This window comes from Pyrus communis, chromosome 13 (assembly GCF_963583255.1).
Source record: "Pyrus communis chromosome 13, drPyrComm1.1, whole genome shotgun sequence".
In the NCBI taxonomy this organism is placed as follows: Eukaryota; Viridiplantae; Streptophyta; class Magnoliopsida; order Rosales; family Rosaceae; genus Pyrus; species Pyrus communis.
This window is the reverse complement of record NC_084815.1, coordinates 13,665,990-13,675,258: the sequence shown is the minus strand read 5'-3', so window position 1 is coordinate 13,675,258 and position 9,269 is coordinate 13,665,990. Positions and strand designations below refer to the sequence as shown.

Sequence of the window (9,269 nt, the reverse complement as noted above, 5' to 3'; positions counted from 1 at the left end):
CCCTAGATGGACATTGGTGAGTAGGATGGCTTGGTATGTTGCAAATGGCACACACTTCATTTGCTTTTGGCACCATGTTGAGCACGGATTCAAGCTTCCTTTCTAGGTTAGCTACCTGCAACAAAAGCTCATGATTAGAACTTGTTTCATAGACTCCAACTTTCTTACCCCTTAAATCTTTGTGTTGAGCATTAGACCCCAACATCTCATAAATGTTATATGACTCTTGAGCATTCTTTTTCTTCAATGCTCCACCTGCTGCATTATCAACAGTTGATTGACATGTTTGGGTTAGCCCATCATAGAAAATTTGCATTTGTAAGTGAAAAGGTAACCCATGGTGTGGACATTGCAGCAAGAGGCCTTTAAAACGCTCCCAACACTCATTGAAAGGTTCTCCATCATCTTGTTTGAAGTTAAAGATTTGTCCCCTTAATGTGGCTGTCTTTTGAGTGGAAAAGAACTTCTCCAAGAACTTCTTAGCCATGGCATCCCATGTGGTGAGGGAACCTGGTGTTAGAGTCATCAATCAACTCTTGGCCCTATCTTTCAAGGTGTAAGGAAACACTCTCATCCTCAAATTTGCTTCACTTACTCCCTGCAAAGGTAAACCACTCACAACATTGTAAAACTCTTTAATATGAGCTAAAGGGTCTTCATTAGGTAAGCCATAAAAAGAGGGAAACATATGGAAATGTGAAGATTTAAGATCATAGTTTCTAGCTTCTGTGGGCAGCAAGATGCATGAAGGTGAATTTGGTATGATTGGTTGAGCAAAGTCCTCCAAAGCTCGAAGCTCATCTTCGTTGCCCGCCATCTTTTCTTCTCTTTCCCAATTAAATTGCTCAGAGCCTTTACTTGTTGAACTAGGTGAATTCTCTTCCTCTTCTTCACGGATAATGGAGGAACTTGATGGCACAAAGTTGTCCAAAGTGTGGCCCTTCAACCGTTCAATTCTTTGGCCTAACTCAACAAGTCTATTTGACATATACTACCTGAAACAAAGTAACACAAGTTTGAATGAAAATCAAGAATCTACCTACAATGAAAAGAACAAAGTTTAACTAGCAAACAACAATGAAATGAACAAATTTTAAATAGCAAACAAGCAATTACAAGGGACTGAAATCAGTCCCCGGCAACGGCGCCATTTTTGTGGATGTATTATTCCTTCCTAATGCTAGAATATATTTAGTATAATGGCACAAGCAAGGGTGTCGAATCCTCAGGGACTAATTGGACCTATGTAATTACTTGTTTTGCAAGAACTCTATGAAATGAATCAAACTAAACAGAATAGGCAGATTTGTTGTTTTAACTTGAAAGTATAAGAAAGTGAAGTAAACACAAATAAATGACTCAACAACTAATAAAATGAGATAATACCAATGGAGATGAAGCTAGGGATTCGGTTTCACCATTGCTAAACCAAGTCCATGTTTGTTAAGTTAGTTTGTACTCAATCATCTACCTATTTCTTGAGTTTGTTTCACTTGGACATGATCAACCATATGATGTGTGGATTTGATCAAATGTCTCTAATCATGAACCTAGTTGTGATGTGCAATTTTGGTTCATAATCAAGAGTATGTAATGCACAAGAAACTTTCATAAAACCAAAGGGAATAACTCGGCAGGATGTTTGCTAAACATTCCCTTCATTCATTCACATATCTACCAAGATTATGCATGATGTGTGTTTTAATCTTGGCTACACAACTTAGTGATTAATTCAAATGATGATCAAACATTAAAATCAACACACTAAGTCACCATTAAATCAGAGAATGAAACAAGAAATAGATGGACAAACTGAGCATTCTAACTTAATTACATGGCAAACTTTGCAAGGTTACATCGAATCCCTAGAGGAGGATTAGTTACAATTCATGCTTACAAAAGATTTAACATAAAAATATAAAACATGAATGAACATAGAATTAATAAGAAGAAACCCTTGAAGCAAAACTGATATTGAATTCCTTGAAGAGTGTCTTCGGTGTTGGTTTTCCAAATGTGGTGCGGATAAAGATAGATTGGTTATGGTTGAATGGTTTCTGCCCTTGGGACAGAAAATGGACAGAAAATGAAGTGAAATGGGATGGTTATACGTGTGTAATGGACTGAATGAAGAACAGTTTCTGTGAATGGGAGAGAATGTCGAATACCATGCAATGGAGAGGAAGAATGAGTAGTTCGTTTGTGAATTTCTGAATGTGGTTAATGATGGGAAGACCATAGGAATGCATGTGAAAGCTGACAACATGCATGTGAAAGGAAAACTGAAAAGGTGTAAGAATGTGCACGGCCTAGACAAGAAGGAGCTGGAATCGCATGAAATGGTGGGATGAGTGGATTTCTGGAGTGATGGATGCAAAGCATGGACATGATCTGCAGGTATGTGGTTTATTTAATCCAAGATACATGTGCAATGTCTGCCACAAGGGAGTGGACATCTGCAAATGGGAATGGAAGTGCACGGTATGGGCATGAGGGAGTTGAAATCACATGGAATAATGGGATGAATTGATTTCTGGAATGATGGGTGCAAGGAATGGACATGATCTGCAGGGGTGTGGTTTATTTAATCAAGATGCATGTGGATTTCTGCAAAGATGAAATGGAGAAAGGTAATGGAATGCACGGTCAGGTTGTGGACATGCATGTGAATGCATGTTTTGATGTTTTAAAAGTGCATAATCTGACTTGGAACCACATGGGATTTGCATGACATGATTGTGTTTGTTGGTAGAAATATGGCTGAATGTTTTAGTTAATGGGAATGGGTGTTTTTGGTGCAAAATGGAGCTGGACAAGGCAAGGGAATACACGGCACAAGTTATGTGGAATAACAAGGTGCCCGCATGTTTTTGCCTTGTTTAGAACCACCCAATGTGACTCCAATGCACCACTTTCCTAATCACATCTTCTCTTGAATTTCCTCCGCCATATTAGTCTTAGATTCCTCATATTTGGACTTCAAATTAATTCCCAAGAACCCTTTCCACGTTTGGAATAATGCTCAGCTACCAAAAGGAATGTTTTTACTTCGTTTGCCTTCCCATTGATCCAAATTCACCCTTGGCTGCACACTAACACCAAATAATGTAAAATGCAACTAGTTTAATCCAAAACAATCACAACGACGCCAAATAAGGAAGATAAAAATGCATGCAAAATGTGACTTATCAGGTTGTTGAGAGGTTTTGCATAGAGAGAGAGTTTGTTCAGGGCAGTTTGTGTGTTGATTTGAAGGGCTTTGATTGTTGCCTACGACTCTTTATTTATAGCAACAAACCTACGCCTCACCAAACCAGAGATGTATCCAGACAAAAACTCCCCAATCTAATCTAATTAGGATTCGGCCAATCCTAGTCTCAATAGGTTTCTGAACCAAGCTCTATAATGAATTAGATTCATTTTCGTGCTCTCAACGCCTCCAACACCGAAACCCCTTGTTGTACTAGGATTCGATTTCTTCGCCCTTATTGAAATCAATCCCTCTCACAATAGGACTCGGCCGACCTGATTGGACGGCTAATGACAACTAGACGGCCCATAATACTTTTCGAAAACCACTGGTCCGATCATAAACCTAAGCTCGGCCCAATAATATTATTTTTGGCCTAAACAGCCCCCTCGCTTCTGAAGTTTTTGGCCTGAAAACTTATGGTCGAGCATCGACCCTGAAGAAGTGAAATCAAACCCTTAACATATATTTGAAAGAACAAAACATCTCAAATACTTTATCTACTCAGTTGCATTTATGAAGCACGACTGCATGATCTCAAATTGTCAGATGCTCTACCATATGGCGATTCCTCAGCCCACTCGTCAGTCTTTAATAATGATACTTAAACCACGCAACCATCAAAATGTCATTTCACCATTAAATCTGCCGCCACACGCAATCATGCATCCTAAATCTACGAGTTTTTCGATCCCTTCACCTAGGTTCCTTGAATATTTGTCATGATTACCGAATCCTCTAATTGTTTTTATCCTTCATTTTAAATACTAAATTGTTGATCTTCCCCCACCCTCCCTCCCCAAAAAAAAAAAATGCCTATAAGTATTCAACTTTTATGCTCTCAGACTCTAAAATCTTCTTACCATTTGCTTTCAAATCTCTCCACCATTTGTTCTCAAACCTCGAAAACCAACCTTTTCCTTCATCTTCTCCAATGCCCGCCAACACTTTTATTACCAAATTAGTCAAGGAATGCAATAAATGACAATATATCACCGACCGAAACACAATCAAAACCATTCGATTTAAAGATGAGCCAAACGCCTCCCACCAAACCCTTGGCCCATTATTCAAGGACGATGTCCCAAAAGTAATCACCGAAATGCTTGAGGAACATCGTCTAAAACCTTTGTTCCAAGGGTACGATTGACCAACATGGGAACCGGCCAGGCCCTAAGGCGTTTGGCCCTTGACCACTTTGGCCTGGGCTGCTTGGGTCACCCAGATGGAGCCATATTTTGGCGACGAATGGAGGGCTCTTGGTATTTTTGATGCAATCAAACTCTCGACCATCGAGATGAGCCTGGACCGAAAGCTCATGATGGTTGCATTGAGCTTCTAGTGCTCGGCCATCAACACGATACTTCTCCCTCTCGACCCCTTTGGTCCAACAATTCTAAACATGACCACTATACTCGACACCTCTCCAACTAGCCTCTCGGTCAATACGTCTCTTACCAAGTATAAATTCGACCTGAACCTAAAGAGGGTCTTTGAAGAACGTGTCGTTGAAGCCCTAATGAAGGGAGAACAAAGGCAGTCGAAAGAAGAAGTGCAAAAATTGTACAAGAACTTTTTCAACTACAACACTCTGATCACCCACTCTGCCAGCTCGGAAAGGGAAAGTCTCAAAAATGAGGAACATGGGGCCTTCTTATTCTACTGGTACAACAAATATATTTTTTGTGCCAAGTCGAATAAATGCTTAGCTGAAAACATGCCTGTCATCGAGGCTCTAACGAGCGGTTACTTCCTGGCTCTTAGTCCAGTCGTCCTTGCCAACCTTACCCTGTGCTTGGCCGAAGCAACCTTGGGAAAAATCGACCCCCATCAAAATGGCCCACTATAGGCCTTCCAGCTCTGGTTGCAAGTTTAATTCCCGTCATTGCAGCCAGAAATCCCAAACTTTAGCCCCTCTGAAGCTATGGGTCTAGAGTTGGCTTCACGCCCCATACCTACTCACTCGGTCGAAGAAATTTTCAGATATTTCCTCGACCTAGAAGACTTGTCCAACGATGAATTTCAAATCTGTCGTCGTTGAACATACCCATCTTCCATCATTCTCCCACAATCGGCATAGGAAACGGCCAAAGATGCTAATCTTCAAGAGTCCTGGGCGTCATTCATCATGACTCGTGACCTGGCCTATGGTTGTGAATCCTAGCAAGGCAGTTGGGAAGTCCATCATCTCCAAGGGTGCCCCCTACCATTCCTTGCATCTCGCTCCTTTTTGAGCCAAGAACGTTTTTCTGGTTCTTTTGAAAAAGAATGTGAAATGGCCAAGAAAGAGTTCACCGAGTAACGCACAAAATTTCGTCTTCAGCTGAAGACCCCAGAATCCCATTGTAGCAGCACATTTGCCAAATGGTGGGATACTTACACCAAGGAATTTTTCCAAACGCCAGCTGAAGAACTTGTAAAGAAAATCTTTGACGACCGTTCGGAGAAAATCCCTGCTCCAAAATCCAAAGAAATGGACCAAGGTATGTAGCCTTCCTCTTTATTCTTCTTATTTATTTCCTTCAAGCCTCATTTTGACCTTAGGTCAGTGTCTCCAAGTGGTCGTACAATAAAATGGGACGAGGTGGTGCCAATGGCCGCAGCTAAGAGGAAACTTGCCCCTATTGTGAAAAAAATAGCAGTTGTTGTGCTGACTCCGTCGAGCAAAAAATCTCGCCCAGAAATCGAGACAGCTAATAGGAGCATATTTATGCTACTTAGTTATGTTGTTTCCTTGCATTTAGTGAGTTAATTACTATTTATTTTAGTCTTCTAAGCTATTTTCGTATGTTTTTAGGTCCTAATGGCAAAAGGAGCAAGAAAGGGCATTTTGGAGCTAAATGGTGCATTTTTGGGCATGGATTGGATAGCTTAACCATGGAGCAAAGAGGATGGACGAAATTGAAGTCAAGAAGGGCTAGGAAAGGCTACAAATTTGGTGGATGAAGTCCTAATGTAAAGAAGATAAGGAAGTAGCAAGACATAAGGAACCTTATCCAACCTTATCTTATCATATCCCAACCAACCTTATCCTTTCCTAACTCTAACATTATCTTATCCTATCCTATCCAAATCAGGTTAGGACTTAAATCTAGCTAATTAGAGGGGATTAATTACACATTTAAACACCTATTTCGGTTTCTAAAAGCCTTATCCATTTGTTTGCTGTATGTAGATCATTCCTTGTAGGTTTAGGAGTTGCAATCCTTCCTCTGCACCTATGTCATGAGTCCTTATATATTTAGGTCCAAAATCTACCCTTTATCCCTTCTAGAAGTCTAAATTCTACCAAAAAATACCTAGTTTCTAGAAGCCCTTAATTTCTGGCAAAAACTACCTATCCCATTCCCCTTTGGTGTCTACCTAGACTTAACCATTTTTCCATGGGATTGTGCAATCTTTTTCCTTCACTAATTGTGCATAATTAGCCTATATATACAGCCCTATGCCGCACTATTCAATCCATCCACTTACTCATTCATTCATTCATACTTTCAGCCATCAAACACCACAATTCACCCTACATCACACTAGTGCCGCAAGCAAGGAAGGAAAGAGAGGAGGACTTGTGCAATCTGCCATCCAAGGGAGTGCCGTGCATGCCATTGGAGTGTGGAGCGTTTTTTTGGTTCTTTCTATCCTTAGTCATAGTTCAATGTTTAAATTCAATTATCTTTGTTTTGCAAACATGAGGAACTAATTTCTTTTTAGTTAGAGGTGAATTCGAAGCTATGATTATATGTTTTATATGAATTGATTACATCCAGTTATTGTTTCTTAAGGCATGAATGTGATTTTCTTATCTAAGTTATTAAAACTTGTTTATGTATGTGGGTTGGGGGTTAACACTTAATTTGCATGCATAAATTTGACGCTAGAATATAAGGGGGTTTCACGTAATAGTTATTCACTTATATTCACGAGTAATGGAGGTTGCTAGTCACAATCGCGTTAAGTAAATCCTTGCTATGAGTTTCATGCGTTTCATAGTGATGAATGCCTTGTCAATGCTTATGGTTTCACAAAACTTAATGACTTTTGATATGTATCTTTGTTATGCGTTTCATATAAAGAACTTGAGAAAGATAATTTGGTTGTAATGCGTTTTCATTCAATTCAATGAATTAAGGAAAACCTGAGGGTTAGTTGTGCGATGCAACTAATTTGGGGCGTTGTCATTCATAGTCTAAAGGACTAATAACTGGAAATTGGTTCGTATGCATATATCATGTGTGGAGAAGGACCCTATAACTAGCCTTTCACCCATTTATTTCATTTAAATTCGTTTTTCAAAAGTGTTTTCTATAAAGTTTTTGTTTTAAGTTTAAAATTCGTCAAAAACAATCCCCATTTCACTTAGTCTTCATATTTGAGTAAAAAAAACTTGTTTTCCTTGAGTCTTTTGAGTCAAGTCAAGTCCTATTTTCGTCCAAAAAACTCATTGAGTCTAAAATTGAGTCTTTTTTTATTATTGGTTGCTGTTTTAAGTGTCGAAAGTTAGTTTTGAGTCTATAGAGTCTAGTTTAGTGTTTTTGAGTCTTATTTATATAGATTAGGATCCCTAGTTAATCCCCGATCTAGAACGATCCCTACTTACATATCTACTACAATTGTCACAAATAGGGTTTTATTTGTGTGTCAAGTGAATTTTCACATCAAATTTTGGCGCCATTGCCGGGGATTAGCAAACTTGCTAATCCATTTTGTTTGTGTAGTGTCTTTTTAGTGTCTTTGTATTTATTTTTTTTTAGTTTGTCGTGCCTTTTAAATTGATTGCTGATTTGGTTGTGTTCTTTATTTTCAAGTACTAGTTTATGACTCATCGTTCTCAACCTATTCGTGCAAACATATTGGATTTTGACGACGATTTTGAATGAACTTTGAGAAGAAAGAGGAAGCAACTGGAACCTTATCCACCTAGTTCAAGTTCAGATTCCGAATCTGAATTTGAAGAAGAAGAAAGCATGGCGGCGGACAATCGAACAATCAAAGAACTTTCGGCCTCGAGACTAGACAATGCCGTGCCCTTGTGCATTCAATATCCTATGGCTGCCCAAGGCAAGACCGATGAGTTCGAATTGAAGTCTAGCTTGTTGCATCACATTCCCAAGTACCATGGTTTGTCCATGGAAGATCCAAACAAGCATCTTAAGGAGTTTGAAGTGGTATGTTCAAGCATGACACCCATCAATGTCGATGGGAACATTTTGAAGATGAAAGCCTTTCCATTCTCTCTTCTAGAAAAGGCTAAAGATTGGCTATACAAATTGGCACCCGGAACTATCACTTCTTGGGAAAGCATGAAGCGGGCATTCCTAGAGAAATTCTTCCCAACTTCAAGAGCGATTCTTTTAAGGAAGAAAATTAGTGGCATTTAACAAGACCAAGGGGAGTCTTTTCCGGCATATTATGAACGTTTCAAGACTCTAGTTGCATCATGCCCTCAACATCAAATGAAGGAAGAACTTTTAATTCAATATTTCTACGAAGGGCTTCTTCCAATTGAGAGACAAATGCTAGATGCCTCGGCGGGAGGTGCTTTGGTTGACAAAACACCCGTGGCTGCCATGGTTTTAATTGCAAATCGAGCCTTGAATGCACAACAATATGAAGGTGTTGGACAAAGAGACACCCCACAACAGCAAGTGAATGAGGTAAGTTTGTAATCCAACATTCAATCTCAATTAGCTAATCTTACTTCTATGTCTCAGATGACCGAAGGAATGAGGATACAAGGACCAAGTGTATGTGGCATATGTTCTATCCAAGGACACCCTTCGGACAAGTGCCCTCAATTGATTGAGAATGGGGGATAGGAGAGTGCAAATGCCATTGGATTTCCAAGCCAAAATCAACCAAGAAATGATCCATATTCCAACACATACAATCCGGGGTAGAGAGACCACCCAAATTTCAAGTGGATGGAGCCTCAACAACCTCCACAACAAGGAGGCTTTAGACAACAACCCCTGGGGTTCTACACCAAGCCTATCGGCCCCAATCCAACCCAAGCACAACC

At 39.7% G+C, this 9,269-nt stretch overlaps 1 non-coding gene across 1 annotated transcript; it reads left to right on the top strand.

The window, feature by feature from the left end:
- Positions 1-332: 332 nt before the first annotated feature.
- LOC137714027 (small nucleolar RNA R71) lies at positions 333-443 on the top strand. Its single transcript, XR_011065369.1, has one exon. It is a non-coding gene; the product is annotated as a small nucleolar RNA R71 (small nucleolar RNA).
- Positions 444-9,269: the final 8,826 nt, after the last annotated feature.